Source organism: Neofelis nebulosa, chromosome 5 (assembly GCF_028018385.1).
Source record: "Neofelis nebulosa isolate mNeoNeb1 chromosome 5, mNeoNeb1.pri, whole genome shotgun sequence".
Taxonomy (NCBI): Eukaryota; Metazoa; Chordata; class Mammalia; order Carnivora; family Felidae; genus Neofelis; species Neofelis nebulosa.
Genome location: NC_080786.1, coordinates 17,081,557 through 17,097,877, shown reverse-complemented (window position 1 = coordinate 17,097,877; position 16,321 = coordinate 17,081,557). Strand labels below are relative to the sequence as shown.

Sequence of the window (16,321 nt, the reverse complement as noted above, 5' to 3'; positions counted from 1 at the left end):
AGGTAGCTATCCTGGTTATTCACAGCCTGGCCGGATAAAACACATCGTGCGTAATTTTCCACCACATGCCTCTATCCGTCTTCTGACACATCTTGGAGAGGCAGAAAAGTACAGTAGCCTAGTCAAAATGGCGGACAGGGCACTGAATAGTCAGGGTTCAAATCCCGGTTTTGCTGCGCCCGGGCTCTGTCAGTTTGGACAAGTTACCTTCACCTCCTTCTACTCAGCTTCTTCATTTGTAAGATAAAGTTAAAGTAGTACCTGCTTCATAGAGCTGATAAGAGGATTCAGTGTGTTATAAAAACCGTGTAGAACAGTGACCAGCCTATCCTATGTTAGTTGCTACCAACGTTTTTAGTGTTTTTGATGTGGTTGATGCTGTTGTACCGTTGATATTGTTGGACTACAGAAGAAAGCACCTACGTTTTCCAAGTTCAGCTGACATTTTGCAGCGACACTGGCCAAAAAGAAAACAACTTCCCCAGGCTGGAGTAACTTCACCAAGAAAATCCCGGCATAGGATTCAGCTTGTGTCTGCAGCAATGATTCATCCGATTTGCCTAAAATCATTGTCACCTGATATCCCCACCCTTGCCTCTAATCCTATTTGATGGAAACCCCTCAAGCTCAGGAGTTCTGGCTCAAGAGGCCGTGGGCGTGTGTCCCACGTCTGTTCTCTGCCACCAACATCAGGACCTGGTTTCAGTGCTGCAATTCGAGTACAGAATGCTGGGGCCCAATTTCGCATGTGCCAGAGCCTGCGATGGTTAATCAGGGCTCATTGGTCCTCACCCCTGCTCGTTTGTTCAAAGGGCTTTTGATCCTTTCAATAAGCCTCCTCAGCTCCAGCACAAGTATAAAGGAGACAATAGCTTCAGAGGAGGTAAGAAGGAATACTCACCGATGGGTTCACAGGGGAAAGTGCAGCCTGATTTCCAAGCAAGAGCCCCACATCCGTAAGAGTTTGATGAACGAGTCCGAACTTGCCGAAAGGATTGGTGGACTTAAAACACAAAGAGTTTGTTGTTGTTGTTGTTGTTGTTGTTGTTGTTGTTGTTGTTGTTGTTGTTGTTTTTAGTTATTTTGTCACTAGTTAAGAATTAAATTTTAAACACTGGTTGCTCACTGAGGAGCAGCAGCCGATTCTAAAGGGAGGGGTTGAGGTTTTGGAGAGAGACTGTCGAACCCCAAGAATTCAACTTCAGTTGTTGTGGTGTGGCCTGAGGCAAGGCCTCGTCTTGAATTCATGTCAGCTGTCCATCCGTCAGTATCCAGTGAGGAAAAACAAACACCATTTCAGCTATTTCCACCAGAAGGAATTTAATACAGGGAATTGGTTGTACAGTTAATGGAAGAGCTGAAAGAAGAGCCTCAAAAGCTAGGACAGCCCAGATGTTCACTTCAACAGAAAGCTGCTTCCGCCCCTGAGGCTTCCGGGGCGAGAGAGAGGAAGGGGTAATGCTACCAGAGCCTAAGACTTTAAGACAGTGGGATCTAGAACCCTGGAGAGGATTCAGTCACATGGGAGAAACCCCTAAGGCAGACGGAGAGAGGTCCTGGCTTCTCATCTCATCTGCCCGCCCCCCCTCCCCCCCCCCCGTGGTGGAAACTTCCCAGAAGCCATTTGGCCATGTATTCATGTTTCTCCAGTCTTTCTCCCTCTGTTACTGTCAAAATAGAAGATAAAATCTTTGTTTGTTTCTTGTTGTTGTTGTTGTTGTTGTTTGCAGATTTGTTGTAAGATTCAGATTGCCCTTCCCCTGCTCTGCTGCCTATCAGGGTCCTGTGGCATACAGGTAGATAATAGTGGGTCATGAACCCTGTGCTATGTGATCAGTCCTGTACTATGATCCCATGGTATCCCATGGACACCAGAAAGTGTTTCTATGCGTTTTCCTCTAAAAGCAGTCTTAACATGTTCATTTTCCCGAAAGGACCATGGAGAGCCCTAAGTGGTAGACGCCTACGGTTTCCATTTACCATGTAACTCTCTTCTGCTGGAGAAGCAATATGGTGTGGTGTTCAAAGCCTGGCTGTGCCTGCTGTGTGATGTTGGACCGTTTGACTTCTCTGTTCCTCAGTTTTTCTCATCTGTAAAGTGGGATTAAGAGTAGGCCTAGGGCACCTGGGTGGCTCAGTGGGTTAAGCGTCCGATTCTTGATTTCGGCTCAGGTCTTGATCTCAGGGTCTTGGGTTCAAGCCCGGCATTGGGCTACATGCTGGGCATGAAGCCTATTTAAAGAAAAAGAAGGGAGGAAGGGCAGAAGGGAGGAGGAGGGAGGGAAGGAAGGCAGGCTGGCTGGCTTAAAAAATGGAGCTTCTGGGTGACTCAGTTAAGTGTCCGACTTTGGCTCAGGTTATGATCTCACGGTTTGCGAGTTTGAGCCCCGCGTTGGGTTCTGTGCCAACAGCTCAGATCCTAGAGCCTGCTTTGGATTCTGCATCTCCCTCTCCTCTCTCTGCCCCTCCTCTGCTTGTTCATGTTTCTCTCTCTCTCTTTCTCTCCCCCCGTCCCTCCCTCCCTCCCTCCCTCCCTCTCTCTCTCTCTTTCTCCCTCTCTCTGTCTCTCTCTTTCTCTCTCTCTCTTTCTCAAAAACAAACAGGGGCACCCGGGTGGCTCAGTCGGTTAAGTGTCCGACCTCAGCTCAGGACATGATCTCCTGGTTCTTGGGTTCGAGCCCTATGTCGGGCTCCATGCTGACAGCTCAGAGCCTGGAGCCTGCTTCAGATTCTGTGTCTCCCTCTCTCTCCGACCCTCCCCTGCTTTCACTGTCTCTCACTCTCAAAAATACATAAACATTTTAAAAAGCTAAAGCAAAATAAAATCAAGGATTAAAAAAAATAGTATAGTCCCAACCTCATGGCTTTTTCTTGCTTGCTTTTTTTACTCTGCCTGGTGATACAGGGGTGTGTTCTCCGAGGTATTAACTGAAAATTTGCTCAGGCCCTGCCGTAAGTCCCGACCTGTCAGTGGTCTGTTTTTATTGCTGCCATAGGATGATGAAATGGGACTTTTTCTGCCTGGGTTCTGACTAAGGTACCAATATGCTAGATATCAGATACCAATCTGAGTGTAAGGCAGATCATCAAAAGCAAGAAGGAACTTGTTGAGAACAAGTTCCATGAGTCTTCAACCCAATCCCCACCAGCAGCCACAGGGACAATTCAACAGTATCAAAGGAGGAAGGGCTCGTGGGTGGTGCAGTTGGTTAAAGCATCCAACTTGGTTCCTGCTCCGGTCGCTATTTGTGGGTGTCAGCCTCATGTCTGGCTCTGTGCTGGCAGTGCAGAGCCTGCTTGGGATTCTCTGTCCCTCTCTCTGTCTCTGCCCCTCCCCTGCTTGCACTGTCTCTGTCTCACTCAAAATAAATAAATAAAACTTTTCGAAAAGTACCAAGGGGGAGAACAAGCATCTGTGGTGGATTTGGAGAAAGGGGAGCTTTGCCTCACTCACTAAAGGTGTTTCTCAAAAGGTTGTCTCATTGATTCCATAAATGTCCATCAGGGACTAGGTCTAATTGAGTTGTTTGTCCAAGAAAAAGAACCCTCAAAAATGCGTAATCTCACCTAATATTATACGTTCAGGGTATGGTCAGATACCAAAAGAGGCAAAACTTGAGATGAGCCTTGAAAGAAGAAATGCAGAAAAGGATCAGAAGAGGAACATATTATGAAATGTTCCAGAATTAAGGAAAAGTCCGCTTAGCCACAGAAAATCTGAAGGGCCAGGCAAGCTGGAATACTCCTAAAAGACTCTGTCCCAAAGAAGCTGGGAATTAGGGTTTTGTTCTTGACTGGATCATGAGATTGGTCAAGGGAACCAGCCCTCTCATTAGCCTGCCATCCCCAGAAGCGCTTTCTTTCCCAGGTGTTCTGGAGAGGATGTTCTACAGGAGCAAGGAGATACTCTTTCCGTATCGTGGGAGGTCCCTCAGGCCTATGGACCAAGATAGTTCCTGGAGACTTTGAGTTTGGTTTAGGGGCTCTCATTCTCTGTGTGTCTGTCATCTAGAGAGAGAGAGTTGAGTGGACTATGAAGTGGCTGAAGATCCAGTTCTTTGTGTGGCCTCTGTGACCTTGTAAAAGTCTACACGTGTAAACCTCACGATACTCACGTGCCTCTGCGATGGGACGCAGGTTGGTGTGTGCCCTATGTGGGTGTACATCTTTCTTAAGAGAGGATTCATTGCTTTCTTCATATTCTCAAATGATTAAGAAAATAATAATAACCAGCTTAGGATAAAGCAGGGGAGTTATGGTCTAGACTCCCCACCAGCAGAATAGTGAGACCAACATCTGAAGCATAGTATATCAGAGAAAGGAAGGCGCTTATAATCGACTCATTGAACCCAGCACCTCCCCCACCCCCTCACTGCGAAGTTGAAAAAAACTGCGGACCCAGAGCCACTTTCCCTTTTCCAACTTATGGTTTACTTTTAATTTTATTTTGGATTTAGACTGGTCAAAGGCTTTCCTGCCTCCTCGGCAGAGATGTAATACAATATGAACTCATAAGAATCATGGTTTGTTTGTTTTCTTGTAATCTGAAACAGCTTTTATCAAAAACCTAATTCATGAAGAGAAGATCATCATGGGCAGGAAAAAGCAGATCTTTGTGGGGGGCTTTTTCCTTTCCTTTAAGATATAAGGACTCCATAAAGTATTTTTTCCTCTTGTTTTCTCTCCTATGAAAAGCCAAGAGTCCATGCAATTTTTTTCCCCTCGTCTTCCAGTCTAGTCTCACGCATGGGATTAATTAGACAAGACGAATCACTGAGAGAACATTTATCTTTATCCAGGACATTGTTTGCAGAATTTTTTGATGTTGTCCTGGCATTTCCACTTTTTTAGTGGCTTTTTGTAATGACGGATGGGCTCCACTGTTCTAATGCCTGGTGAGGCAAGCATTCACTTATGTATGTGTATGTACATATGAGAAACATTAATTTTTAATTTACTCTGTTTACCTTGAGACACTGCCAGTGGGTGATTCAAATATCCCGCAGAAAGGGGCTTTTCTTTTGTAATATAGGACAAAGGACAGCTAAGCTCGTGTTCTTTCTTCAAAGCAGAGGTTTGGAGGGAGGGACAATAGTATTTATTTGTGCAGCTTAGAAAAGGGCTATTTTGAGGATGTAAACACTCATATAATTGTATTAAGACTTGCTACCAAATCTTCTCATCTGGTATTCGCTTAAAAACTAGGCTTAGATACAGTGATAAAGAACCGGCCGGGGCTGTTCCCACGTTCCTTTAATTTGATGATTCCTTGGGTGACTGTATTTACGAAGTGAATCTGGGGATAGTGATTTGCATAGTGGTAAGTTTAGGCTGCTCTCTGATTTCTAGACCCGGGTGTGACAGCGACATCGGGACTGTCCACCGTCTTCCCCGCCTGGCTTGGACTTGGGTGCCCCAGGAGCCTGGATGCATGGGGTCTGCTCATTCCAAGGGGGAGCACAACCTCTCAGCTTCTTCCAGGAAGGCTTGGGGATGGAAACTGGAAAATTCCAAAGGCTTTCCAGTAACTGTGGTAGGCAGTCCTATACAAGAGATTGGAGGCCTCGGTCACCTCTCCCCCAGGTTATCCAGGCGCTACCCGGGATTTACTCAGATGCCAAGAGGCCAGTCCTGGTCCCAAATGCCAGAAGAGAGCTGGAGGATTTGAGTGAATCGTTACTGTCACAGCTGTACGGGGCCTCCTATTCAGGCTTCCGTGTCTGGTTGCGCTGATGTGCTCTGCACAAGGGCACCACGTCTAAGGGGATGCATTTCACTTTGTTGATGTCATAGACTTGTGTCATTATTAAAAAGTTTTCTCGCGGATGGCATCGTGGTGAATTTTTCTAACAAAATCAGTGTCTTAGCTCAGTTTTGCGTAATAAGAAAACTTATTAGTGCAGTTCTTGTTTTACAGAGCAAACTTTCAGTGAGCATTTACTGGAGACGCTGGTTAATTACTTTGACCTCTCCCCTCAGAACAGCCTTCTTAATATAAATTCAGAGGATCGGTCAGCTCTGGTAAGGAAAAAAAAAAAAAATGTATCCTTATTATCACGCACTCCTAACTGAAATTTAGAATTATGAATGGAGACACTGACCACAATACTATGAGCAGTGCCTAGGATTTCTTTTTTCATATCACATCCAAACGGTCACAATATCTCAAAATACTACTCATGCCTGTCACTTTTTCAGAGTTGTGATAGTTGTTAAGACCTATCCCTAGTATGTTATTTAAAGAGTTCATAAAAAGGGGCATCCATTGGTACATCACAAGAGTTTTAAAAAAATATTTCAGCTGTTTTTTTCATAAAAGTGGCCTCCTTTAAAATCCTGTATATTTTATCTTATGAAACATCATGCTGAGAAAGGGGTTTACAAGACTCACCAGCCTACAGAAGGGTCTCGGTCTCTCTCTCTCTCTCTCTCTCTCTCTCTCTCTCTCTCTCTCACACACACACACACACACACACACACACACACACAAGGCAGAGAGAGAGATTTTGCTACAGGAAGTTAAAGAATAGAGAAATAGTAATTCTTGTCATTTCTCCTTTTCAAGAATCCTTTGGCCACCCTCTTTCCTCAAAAACATCCCGGAAAAGTCGTAATCACGGTATGAATCCATGTGAATGGTTTGCCTTTTTTGTCTAATGGCCATGCAGCATAATTACAAGCCCGTATGGCATAAAATATGTGTCCAATTTATCTTCAGTTCATTTTATTTGGTTTAAGTACCGAAATGTGGTCGTTTTAGCAGCCTCCCTAGTTTTGTAGTTTGTGCTTTAGGAAGATCCGCTTGAGGGGGTAGAAGAGATCACATGAAATCACTTGAGAATCACTGCTCTAAATTTAACCTGTGCTCCCTTATCGCTGCTGTAGTGTCTGACACTCTCTTGTGTAACAAAAAACGACAGTTTTCTGTGAAATGTCCTTGCATTATAATCTGTCTAACATAAACACATGCTCTCCTTAATGTGGAAAAATGATAACGATGCTTCACAACGTGTCACAACTTTTAGGTTGTGTTTCTGCGGAGGAAGGACAGCAGATGTAGCCGAGCAATAGTCTGATTGTTCGGTGCACAAGACGGTCACGTGCAAATCCCAGTCTCTATAGCTCCTGAATCCACGTGGTTTCCTTGCCTGGTATTAGCAAAGGCGATCTAGTCTCTGAATCAATCAGTCCAGATTCTAGAAGAAACTGTATGATTGTCCAAGTCTGATGTCCTCCTGGGCCCATTCAGGACCCAGGGAGACAAGGTCCCACAGTAAGAACAATCCTGCAGGGACCCCCGTAGGTAGTGGGCAGATCTGTGAGAAAATGGAAAGAGCCAGAGCTTTCGGTAACAAGACCATCAGGACTTAAAAAGAGAGACCATAATGGTTTCTTAGAGAATCCAAGACTATATGCATCAGTGCCCATGAGTGTTGACAGTACATACCCTTGGTGGCCCTGAGTGGCATGGAGACCTGAGCATGAAGGACAGGCTAGCAGTTCTTTATATTTTCAGGGAACACAAGAAGGCCTTTTATGTGAGTGTCTCTGTATTCGGCAATTTTTATGTACATTGTCTCGTTTAATCCTATTTCCTGAGGCAGCACCTGCCAATATTTCTGTGACATTAATCTCCTTTCTGGAATGTCTTCGTAGGATTTCAGTCCTTTCCTTTATTGCCAACTATTTACGGTAGCCCCTCACCTCACACACATAACAGCTTCCTGGCACCTCACATGTGCTCCCCAACTTTGCCTGTTGAGTCCTTGTCCTTCTCTTCTGCTTGGCCCCCTTGAGTCATGGCAATAGCTGAGGACTCTGCTGTTTCTGGGGCTGCTGGAGGGGGGAGCCACCACTGTGATCCCCGTGCTGTGCCAAAGATACTTCTCTGATCTGGTACTACCTTCACCAGAGGTGGTTGAAGCCATTGGTGACAGGAACTCCCACCACAGGAGCCTCAGATGCTCAGGATAACACCGAGATCTTTGTCCTCCCCAAGACCAGGACCTTAAGTCCCATTGATATTCTGGAATTTTAAACATTCTGAAGTTCTGCTTGAATTCCAATTCAAGATGGCGGACGAAACATGTACAAACACTAACACTCCCAAGCACAATGCAGAATTAAGAAACGCAGTTGACAAATATTTGTCTACACCCCACAACAAACCTGAAGAGGGTATATTTTCTACTAAGTAGAAATGGAGGGAGTAGACAAAACCTCATGGGTATAAGCAGCAGAAGCCCATGTTTACACGCCTCTGCACAGAGCTGTGAGTAACTTAGCGCCTCCCGAGAGCCAACAATCCCACACGACCACTTCACCTCTAGGCCATAACAGTGCAGGACACAAAAGGGAAAATCCTCCTGTGGAAGAAAAGCACAGAACTCAGAGTCTTCAGATATCCAAGGGAGACCAGACCTAAGGAAAAGAAACTGTAGGCTCAACAAATGCAAGAACTAATCCCATATGAGATCAAAATATTAGAATAATGTGTAAAGGATTTTAAAATTAAAAAAAGAAAGAAAGAAAGAGCGAGCCTCAGTGAGCCACAGGGGGGAATCCTATCACTAAAGTCAGAATAGGAGGTCATATTCATATAAAAAAAGAGTTAAAAAAAAAAATCAGAGATCTTAAAACGAAAAAAAGTAACATTGTTATTAAAGTTTAAAACTCAATTACATTAGTTGAATTGTATCCTGGACTCAAGTGGAAGGTAAATCCCTGAGCTGGAAGATAAATAATGGGATAAGAATTATTAAAAGAATCTTAAAAGACCAACATGCACCTTGTAAATAGTACCAAAAGAGAAAACAGCATGAAAAAAAGAATAGTGGCCATAATTTTTTTTTTTTTTGGACCTGAGTTCTCTCACTAAATTTACACAGATGCCAATCTGAATAAATAAAAGCAAGTCATAAGCACAAAGAGGTATTATTTCCCACTCACTAGAAAGGCTAAAACCAAAAAAGCTGGACAATAAAAAGTAAAGGCAAGGATGTGGAGAAATTGGCACCCTCGTACGTTGTGGTGGGAATTTTAAATGACATTTAAATGACAAATTTAAATTTGTCTAGTAGTTCTCCAAAGGTTCCACATGGAGTGAGCATTTTAACTAGCAATTCCACTTCGAGGATACACCCAAAGAGACGTAAAAACAAAGAGACTACACAACCTTGATCCCAAAAGTTCACGCAATACCATACCTAACAGCCAAAAAGTGGGAGCAACCCAAATGTTCACTAGCGAATGAATGGATAAACAGACGTTGAATGAATGGGTAAACATACAATGGAATATTATTCAGGCATAAAAAGAAAGTACTGATACATTACCACAGCACAGATGAACCCTGGGAGCATTATGCCAGTGAAGGAAGCCAGTCGTGAGAAGCCACATATCCTATGATCTCATTTAGATGAAACGTCCAAAGTAGACCAAAACGACAGAAAGAGTAGACGAGTGGTTGCCGGGGGCTAGAGACAGGGCAAAACAGTGAGTAACTGTTAATAGATACAGGGTTTCTTCGGGGGTGGAGGGTTGATGAAAATATTTTGGAATTAAATAGTGGAGATGATCGCACAACTCAATGAATATACTTACAGTCACTGAATGATATACTTTAAAGGGGGAATTTTATATTATGTGAATTACATCTCAAAATATTTAAAAAGAAAAAAACAAAAAAAGTCCTCATCGAAGCTGGGCCATGTGGAGGTCCTACTTGGACCTGTGAGCATAAGTTCCTCTTTTTCTGCACTTTCGTGGTTTGGGTGTTAAAGTACTATACTCCACTTATTGAAACCTGTTTGGGTGTGTGTGAGAGAGAGAGAAATGGCATTTTCTATATCTTCCTTTACATTGTCGTTTCTCGGTTTCTAAGGGGACTTGGACTGCAAGATCTGAATGGCAGGCTCATACTGTCCTTAGAATGGCTCCAATGCTCTGATCAAACAAGTGTTTTTCATGTTTGTTTATTTCTTGAGAGACAGAGTGTGAGTGGGGGAGGGGCAGAGAGAGAGAGGGAGACACAGAATCAGAAGCCAGCTCCAGGCTGTCAGCCTAGAGTCCAATGCGGGGCTCGAACTCACAAACTGCCAAGATCATGACCTGAGCCAAAGTCGGATGCTTAACCAACTGAGCCGCCCAGGTGCCCCTCCGATGCTCTATTCAGAGCCTGAATTCATTCCTTTGACTTCTTTCCCACGAGGCCCCTGGGTCCTTTCCTCAAACAGCCTCTCGGCCCGCGCAGCAGCTCCAGCCGGAAGCCCAAGGCACTTGGCAGAACTTTGCGAGGTATCACTATCTCCGTTTGCAGGTGAGAAACCCCAAGCTCAGAGAGATTGTGACATGAGAAGCAAAGAAAACCGACACTGATTGTATCCTCTCAAGCCTGCCGAGCCCCTTTCACCTGATTCTTCAAGTGCTTTTAACCGTGAACCCCCGTGGACTATACTTGTCACAGGCCTCCATGCTCGGTAATAGCTACAGTTAAGCTAGAACAGAGTAGTTAACAACAGTGGCAAAGCTGAGCTTCCGTTGTATTTTTGGAGACCCAAAGAGTCAGTAGAACAAAGGCCGTGACTGAATGAATGCAAAATGAAGACACATTCCTGTCTGACTTCAGATTTCCTATCTGATCTTTCATGACCTTTTCTCTGGACAGACACCAGCAGGCAACCCCCCCCCCCACCCCCCGACACACACACACACACTATTGAAAAGTCACCGTGTAAAAATGATTCCTACGTGGTGGTGTTCGTCTTCTTTCATCCATCAGTAATACGTTGTATCAGTGCTCAGGTGCCCTACTTTGTGAAACCTGGCTGTAATAAAAAACTTCCAAAAAAGAAAATAGCATGAAAAAGAAGAGTGGTCATAATATATTTTTTTAGTACAGTCCCTGGCATAATTTCAGTAGAGTTGCTTCTGTGCCCCACAGAGCTACCGCCAGCCTAGCAGAATGTTTTTAGTTTGTTTTACTTTATTTGGCTTGGTCTCAGCTTGTTCCTTAACTGCCGACTGCAGAGTCCAGGGTTTAAAGGTGAAGCATAACGGTGGATGCCCACTGGTTTAACAAGGTTTGTGAATACTGCCAGGTCGTAGCCAAAGTAGTCCTGAGGCTGAGGGGTGCCTGGTATGAGAAAGAGCATAGAGTGGCTCAGATGTTCCAGAAAAACAAAACAAAACTCAAAACCTTGTAGTTCTTCCTAGCTCTAGCTCCCTCCACCCGGAAACGTGAGAGAAGACACGTTTAACCCCCTGGACTTCCATGATATGAGTACATGCGCACCTTTCCTTTGCTTGCCTTAAAAATAAAAAAAAACTTAAAATAAGCAGAATAAACTTAAAGGAGTTCTCAAACGCTCCAGCATGTTAGAATAACCCCAGGAGATTTTAACCATCCTGATTGCTCAGACCTCATCCCTGATCATAATCTCTGGGGGCAGGATGCAACCGTCACTCGTTTTTAAAACTCCCCACGTGATTCCAATGTGCAGTCGAGACTGCAAAGCGGAGCTCTGGGCAAATTTGTGTCTTATTCAAGGCTTGCATTCTAGTGTCCAAGGCCAAGATTGAAAATAGAAAAAATTACTCTTGAAAACCCTTCTAGATTGCCCATAAAGTAGAGTATAAGTGGCCTTGCTTCTGCAGCCCTGAATGGTTAATATGTGTAGATGCCTAATGCACCTAGAAATGTAGAGCATAGAGTAAATGGTACATATGCAAAATGTAATTTTGTTGTATTAATTATGTAACCGAAAGCACACACTCGGTTCAATTCAGGTTATTAAAATGCACAGAAGATGATTCCCACGGCCCAAATGTGGAGTGAAAGTAGCGTTTGTATAAATGATTAAGATGTAAATTTTAGGTGACCTAATGTCAATTTCAGAAGAGTTTTCATGACATATCTCTTGTAGCATTTTTACAACTTCCTTGGGGTTCACGGAGCGAAGTAAACTCTCTTGTGATGCACAGATCGCGGCTAAACCTATGAAGCCAGCCGGTCTAGACTCCCGACCCACTGGGGGCCAGCGTAAGTCTCGCAGGTAGTCAAGGCCTCTCAAATCCCGGCTCGCCTGACTGTTCTGGCCTTAATTTCAGTGCTTCCTAGAAAAGCTGCTTTATTCAGTTCTGCTAGTGTCCTCTTTTCTTGGCGTGAAATGTTCGTTCCATTCCCACAGCTTTGTTTAGGCTTTGCTACTTGCTTCGAATGTCCTTCAAATGCCCTCCACCTGCCCACGATCCCGTTACCCACCTCCATGCACCATCGGCCACAACTACAGTGCTCTAAGTGTTGCTCCCTTCGGCTGCCTAAGGTGACCTGTTCCTTCGTTACTCAGCTTGTCTCTCGTCTTCGCTCTTTGGGAACTTTTTCATTGACCTTGACCTCTTCCAGACTGATCTGGTCAGTCCACACCTGGAATAATCTTTGACTCTTTTCTCATCCCTAATATTGAATCCCCCCATGAGTCCTGTGGGCTCCCACTCGAACGTCCCCCAGAATCCAATCACTGCCTACACTGCCACAAGTTCATGGTACTCTATAAACCCATCTGGGATATCGTAATAAGCACCAAATAACTTCCCTGCTTTTACCCTTGCCCTTAGAGATGGGCTTCCAGAGCCCTCTGGCGACTCCCATCACGCTGAGGATGGAATCCAGAGCTCGTCAAATTCCGCCAGGCCACATTAGCTAGCAATTCAGGCTTTCTCCATAGAGTTTTACTGTTCGTATTAGCAATAATAGCTGGCACTGAACAAGAAGTTAATCTATATGAGGCACTGTTGGAAACCTTTGACGTGTTTTGCATATTAGGAAACTGAGGCACAAAGAGGTCAGGAGACTTTCAGCAAGTACACAGCCAGTAAGCGGTGAGCTGGGATTTAACCTTCTCGACCCCTGCCCCACCCTTCCTCTGGGCAAAGGAGACCCCAAGATGTGCCTCAACCCACGCTGTCAGACCCTCATTTTAATTTCAGATATTTCAGGAAGGATCCCAGTGCTCTGTTTGTTTTCTTGTGTTTGCGAATATATGTGTGTGTGACTTTAACCGTAGGAGGAAAGGTTTTAAGGAAGGAAAAGGAGAAGAGGGCTGGAGCCTGAATTAATTAGGGGAGCCCAAGTGGCTCAGACAGCAATGCCCCAGAGCCAAGCTGGAAGCCAAAAAATTTGTTTGAAAAACATGATCCCTCCCAGGCTGAAGATGACGTCAAATATATGGTGATCTACCACCCAAAAGGCAAAACCACAGTTTGCTTGTTTAAAGGCTGCTTTAGGTTGGTTTGGCTGCTGCAAACAGCAGGCTGCCATGGCCAGCCAAGGGTTCAAAAGTTGTCTGGGGGGAAGAAACCCAGGTCTTGCCAGCTCAGAGGCTCTGCGTCTGCGGCGGGGTCAGGCCCCAGCCCACCTGTACGGGCTTTCCCTTTGCCACACCCGAGCACCGGTGTCCTCTGAAGCCCCATTCGTTGAGTGGCAGAGAGCACTTCGGCTCCGACCGGAATTTCTTCCGAAAGAGTACAATGTCCCCCAGTGGCATACACAACAGAGAGAATGGTCTTCAGCAGTTGCACTGAAGGGTGAGCAGCACAAGGCAAGGGACCGGTTGGTTGAAACAGTCAAATATTTCAAGTGATTTCAGCCTGTCCGGTCCCCCTCTTGTCCCCAGTGCCCAGGCTCCTTGGATTCTGGCACGCACTTCAGTGACACACAGGTGACCTAAGTGGAGCCGTTGTGAGTATTTGGGGGGGAAGAGTGGAGGAGGCTGAGCCCACGCCCCGCCTTGACTGTATTCTAAGCAGTTGTTATGGGAAACAATTAAGAACCTGGGAGGAAAGGCCGGTCCCATGCCAAGAAGTGCAGCAGCACCCTGTTTTCGGCAGAGGGGAGTGAGCGGCCGTGGGGTTCCACTGATTGGGTCTCCGTGGCAGGCCGGCTGCCCCCCAGGAAGGCCTGGTATTCCTGTCCTCTCGGTGAACCTGCTTGAAAGGGATACAGGAGTTATTGGGTAATCAGGACTTGTCAGCGCCTCGGTTATGCAGGATGGTTCAATCCGATAATGTGAATGGAGCCTGTAATAGTGCTGATGAAAAGCACTCCAGTTTCAAAAGGGCCTTGAATGATTTTTTGTTCATTTTCTGTTTACATGTAATGTGTTATTGATGTCATTACCTTATAATACAGCGGCTTGTTTCATAGAAAAACCAGGAATTATTCATTCTTTAAAAAAAAAAAAAAAAAAAAAAGCCTAAGAAGAAGAAAGAAGGAAAGAAAGAGACCCTGTTACGTGAGGAAAATTGCATCCGAATGCTACGACTGAAGCATATTGATTTTCTGGCACCAGACTTTTTAGATTAAAAATGCCAATACTAAATCCTTTCATGACCTATAGTTCATATGAAGTTCGCATGTCATTTACTATTATTCTGGGGGGAAAAAAAAAGCTGAATCTTTAATGAAAACATAGTTGGAAAGAATGTCTGCTGTGTCTACAATTTGCATACCATTATAATAATGCCTGATTATGAGCTAAGCATGCTGCTTGCTGGTGAGGTGGGATGAACGTTTTTCTTAGTTCAAATCAAAAGCCATTTGTCAGTTTTAATTGTCTGCTTGCCTTGACTTCATCCTTGGAAAGAACTACAGATGGACATAGTTTTGATTGTCCAGGCCCATGAAGGACTTGGCATGTGTAGGTGAGCCCAACACTAAGACCCATTCCTTCACATTCCGCCAGGGTGGGAGACCGATGTCTGGTCTCGCCCGAGTCCAGAAACACTGATGGAACTGATGAGTCATTCTTCCCAGTTAGTTAAGAACTGTAACGTAGCCACCTAAGTCCCTGACATGGTCCTGATTTTGTTGCATAACTACTACCAATCTCAAAAGTCTCTCAGTCAACACGGGAATGCCCCAGTGGCACGTGTGGTTGAAATTTTTGTTTTCTTATGGCACGCCATGAGCCAGCTTTGAAAGTACAGCACAAACACCTTTCCTGAAAATCTGTTTCCTTTTACTATATTCTTCTGTGAAAGCCTAACATATTTACTGTCTGGCCTTTCACAGAAAAAAGAAAAAAACTGCAAATCCCTGGCCTAAGTATTTTGTTCCTTTAAAATCTTCTCCTCCATTATGGTGGCCAAGAGTAGGTACAGCTGCTTTTCAGAGTTGCACTGCAAGCAGCTAGCATAAGAGAAGATTAAGTTATGAATTTTAAATCACGGATTTTTGAGTGAGATGGAATGTTAATGACAAATCACCCAATCCTACTTCCCAACTGACTGATGTTTGATTACCCCCACTAACATTTCCAGTATTGGGAAAACGATTTTGAAGCCTGCCATTCTGTATTTTGATAGTTCTGTTAGGAATTCTTCCTTGTATCAAATAAAAATACATCTCCTCACAGGTTCTTTCCAATGGTCAGATTCCTCTGCTTTGCAGACGTGGGAACAAGTACGAACAGTCTCCAACACGGTTAATCATTCCGGGATTGAAAGCCATCACTGTTTTCCCCCTAGTGTTTTCTCCTTCGAGTTAGATATTCCCGTTCTCTTCCTTTGTTCCTTTTATGCTAGAGTATCGAGCCCTTGAAAAACCAAAAAACATCGTCCAGATGCGTGAGTCCAACACCGGGTACAAATGCAGTATTCCCAATGCAGTTCTACCAAGGGGGAATTAGCATCATCACCTCCGTCGTTCCAGAAGTAATATTTCTGCTACCGTAAACTCTAAATTGCCTTTGGGGAGACCACATCTCACTGGTGAATCAGATTGGGCATGAAATCAACTGTCTTGATCTGCTCAGACTGCTATAGCAAAAGACCACCCATAGACCAGGTGGCTTAGACAGCAGGCATGTGTTTCTCGCAGTTCTGGAGGCTGGGAACTCCAAGGCCAGGTGCTCGCAGATTCAGTTCCTGGTGACAACCCACTTCCGGGTTTGCAGACAGCTATTTTCTTACTGTGTTCTAGCATGAACTTTCATTGCGTAAGGATGAAGAGAGACCTCTCTGTCTTCCTCTTCTTGTAAGGGTGCTAATCCCAGCAGGAGGATCCCGGCTTCGTGACCTCATTTAAATCTAATTACCTTCCAAAGGTCTCACCTTTGGAGTTGGGACTAAGGTGGGACTTCACTCTGTGAATTTTGGGGGGATAAGACATTCGGTCCATAACTTCAAGTACATTACCTTTGCTGATAAATAGGAAATTATCCTGCTGTTTTCCTACCTTTGTTCCCTTTCCGACTCCCGTCATACCTGCCTGCACTATGCCGTTATTTTCACAATGGAGCCTGATTCCTTAACTTCTGATAAT

At 44.6% G+C, this 16,321-nt stretch overlaps 1 protein-coding gene across 3 annotated transcripts in view; it reads left to right on the top strand.

The window, feature by feature from the left end:
- The window catches only part of RARB (retinoic acid receptor beta), a 681,957-nt gene that overhangs the window by 386,441 nt on the left and 279,195 nt on the right, over positions 1-16,321 (top strand). The window lies entirely within an intron of this gene.